Genomic DNA, 3,745 nt, shown 5'->3' with positions numbered 1-3,745 from the left:
CCTCCATTTATCTGTGTTCGTGCAATACGCCGACATTGTCAAAGCTAACAACGTTAGTTCCGAAGCCATTCGATTACGTCTCTTTCCTTTCTCCTTGAGAGATAGAGCTAGAGCTAGAGCGTGGCTTCAATCCCTGCCTTCTAATTCCATAACTACATGGGACGAATTGAAGAGAGTATTCTTAGCGAGATACTTTCCGCCTAGCAAAACTGCTATGCTCAGAGGTCAAATCAACGGATTTACCCAGAAAGATAACAAATCACTCTTCGAAGCTTGGGAACGTTACAAGGACATGCTTAGACTATGCCCTCATCATGGACTCGAACCATGGCTGATCATCCATACTTTCTATGGTGGTCTCCTATATAACACTAAAATGACTATAGATGCCGCTGCTGGCGGAGCACTTATGGACAAACCCCATGATGAAGCATACAACCTCATAGAGAACATGGCACAAAACTATTACCAATGGGGTGGAGAACGAGCCGCTCTAGAGAAGGCCCAAACCAAAGGGGGAATGTACGAAATAAGTGGTATAGACCGCGTTAACGCTAAAGTAGACGCTTTAACTCAAAATATCGAGAACTTAGCCATCACTCCTTCAGCCACCGCTGCTGCTGTAACACCTAACTGCGAGATTTGTGGATTGACTGGACACGCAGTTGCCGAATGTCAACTCTTGACTGGATTCCCATCTGATCAAGTAAACTATGCTCAAGGAAACCCTTATTCTAACACGTACAACCCTGGATGGAAAAACCACCCGAACTTTTCTTATAAAAACAACAACGCGTTGTACGCGCCTGGACAAGCACCTGCTGTACCACCTGGCTACCAAAAAGCGCCTGTAGCTGCTCAAAACACCCCTAGGAAGTCAAACCTAGAAATCATGATGGAGAACTTTATAGCTTCCCAACAACAAACCAATAAGGACTTCCTGAATCAGAACAACCACAATAGCGAGCAACTAAAACAACTATCGAACAAAGTAGATGCCTTAGCTACGCATAACAAAATGTTAGAAACGCAAATTTCACAAGTAGCTCAACAACAAGCACCTACTGCTGCCCCTGCTGGCACATTTCTTGCTCAACCACAACCTAATCCTAAAGGACATGCGAACGCGATAACACTACGAAGTGGAACGAACTACGATGGACCTATTGATCCTAGAACTCAAAACGCACCCATGTCCCAACAAGAGCCAAAGGAAACCCAAAAGACATCAACCGATGATCAAACTGCTAAGACCAATGAGAGCAGCAACGAAGTGGAACCTGCAAAAGAGAAACCTTACGTTCCACCACCCCCTTATAAGCCACCAATTCCTTACCCTCAGAGATTAGCTAAATCAAAAAACGAAGCGCAATTTAAAAGATTTGTAGAACTTCTGAAACAATTAAACATAACCATACCGTTCACAGAAGCCATAAATGAAATGCCTTCGTACGCTAAATCCCTAAAAGAAATCCTATCAAACAAAAAGAAACTCGAGGATAACGAAACTGTAACGCTTACCGCCGAATGTAGCGCTATCATCCAGAATAACATGCCTCCAAAACTGAAAGATCCTGGTAGTTTCTCTATACCCTGCGTAATAGGAAAAACCATCATAGAGAAAGCCCTGTGCAATTTAGGAGCCAGTGTTAGTTTGATGCCTCTTTCAACCTGTAAGAAACTAAATCTGGGTGAGCTTAAAGCAACGAGAATGTCTCTTCAATTAGCTGACCGTTCAGTCAAATACCCTGTAGGAATGTTAGAAAATATCCCTGTTCGTGTAGGCCAATTCTACATCCCAACTGACTTCATCATAATGGATATCCAAGAAGATTCTAACATCCCGATCATATTAGGAAGACCACTCTTAGCAACCGCTGGTGCAATTATAGACGTCAAGCGAGGGAAGCTTACTTTCGAAGTAGGAGAAGAGAAAATAGAATTTATACTTTCCCAATTCCTAGAAGCACCCTCTATAATTGACACATGCTGCTCTGCCGACATAATCGACGAGTGTGTTAATGAAATAAAATCCGAACCAAATAAGGAAACTGAGACCCTAAAAATTCCTATACCGCCAATCTTTGAAGATGACAACTGGCGTGGGGAATATCAAGATGACCATCTGAGTGAATGTTTAGCCTTAACTCCTGATCCTATACCTGGACCGAAGAAACCTGCTATAGAACTGAAAACACTGCCTACCGATCTTAGATACGAATTCCTAGACGAAGAACGTAACCGACCAGTTATAGTTAACGCTGACTTAGGACAAACCGAGACTGGAAAATTACTTACTATCCTGAGAAAATACCCAACCGCTTTAGGATATAACATATCAGATTTGAAAGGAATATGTCCTTCCCTCTGTATGCACCGCATTATGCTCGAAGACGATTGTAAAACCTCTAGAGAACATCAAAGGCGAATAAATCCTATTATGAGCGATGTGGTTAAAAAGGAAATCCAAAAACTGCTAGAAGCCGGAATAATATATCCTATATCCGATAGTAAATGGGTTAGTCCTGTTCATGTCGTACCAAAGAAAGGAGGAGTTACTGTAATCACTAACGCAAAAGGTGAATCTGTAGCACAACGTACCCAAACTGGATGGAGAATGTGCATTGACTATAGGAAGCTAAACAAAGCCACCCGAAAAGACCATTTCCCTTTACCTTTCATAGATCAAATGCTCGAACGCCTAGCTAAACACTCACATTTCTGTTATCTGGATGGATACTCCGGATTTTTCCAAATTCCTATCCACCCTGACGACCAAGAGAAGACCATGTTTACCTGTCCTTATGGTACATTCGCTTATAGACGAATGCCTTTTGGGCTTTGCAATGCACCCGCGACCTTCCAAAGATGCATGATGGCAATATTTGCCGACTTCCTAGATGGAATAATGGAGGTCTTTATGGACGACTTCTCTGTCTGTGGAGGAAGTTTTGAAACATGTTTAGAGAACCTTGAATTGGTACTTAAACGATGCGTAAGCGTTAACCTAGTCCTTAATTGGGAAAAATGCCATTTCATGGTTCGACAAGGAATTGTACTTGGACACATCGTATCTGATAGAGGGATCGAAGTAGATAAAGCCAAAATCGAAATTATCGAAAACCTTCAACCTCCCAAAACTGTTAGAGAAATAAGAAGTTTTCTAGGACACGCTGGTTTTTACCGACGTTTCATTAAGGATTTCTCTAAAATAACCAAACCCTTAACTGAATTACTAATGAAAGACACCGAATTCATTTTTACCGATAAATGCACTGAAGCATTTCATACGCTTAAACGAGCATTAATCTCTGCGCCAATTATGCAACCTCCCGACTGGAATGAACCTTTTGAAATAATGTGCGACGCAAGTGATTATGCTGTAGGAGCCGTTCTAGGGCAAAGAAAAGATAAGAAACTACATGTCATATATTATGTGAGTAGAACTCTAGACGAAGCTCAAATGAATTATGCCACGACAGAAAAAGAATTATTAGCTGTCGTATTTGCATTAGACAAGTTCCGTTCTTACCTGGTAGGAGCCAAAATAATCATATACACTGACCACGCCGCCATTAGGTACCTCCTAACCAAGAAAGACGCCAAACCGAGACTTTTGAGATGGATCCTGTTACTACAAGAGTTCGACTTGGAAATTAAAGATAAAAAGGGAACTGAAAATGTCGTAGCAGATCACCTCTCTCGATTGGAAAATCTGAAACCCGAACAAGTACCAATTGACGAT

General features: G+C 41.7%; 1 non-coding gene across 1 annotated transcript; it reads right to left on the bottom strand.

Annotated features, from left to right (window-relative positions):
* Positions 1-214: 214 nt before the first annotated feature.
* On the bottom strand, positions 215-321 carry LOC131593688 (small nucleolar RNA R71). The gene has a single exon (XR_009281073.1). It is a non-coding gene; the product is annotated as a small nucleolar RNA R71 (small nucleolar RNA).
* Positions 322-3,745: the final 3,424 nt, after the last annotated feature.

This window comes from Vicia villosa, linkage group LG3 (assembly GCF_029867415.1).
Source record: "Vicia villosa cultivar HV-30 ecotype Madison, WI linkage group LG3, Vvil1.0, whole genome shotgun sequence".
In the NCBI taxonomy this organism is placed as follows: domain Eukaryota; kingdom Viridiplantae; phylum Streptophyta; class Magnoliopsida; order Fabales; family Fabaceae; genus Vicia; species Vicia villosa.
Note: the sequence above shows the minus strand (reverse complement) of the source record. Positions and strands in the feature narration are given on the sequence as shown.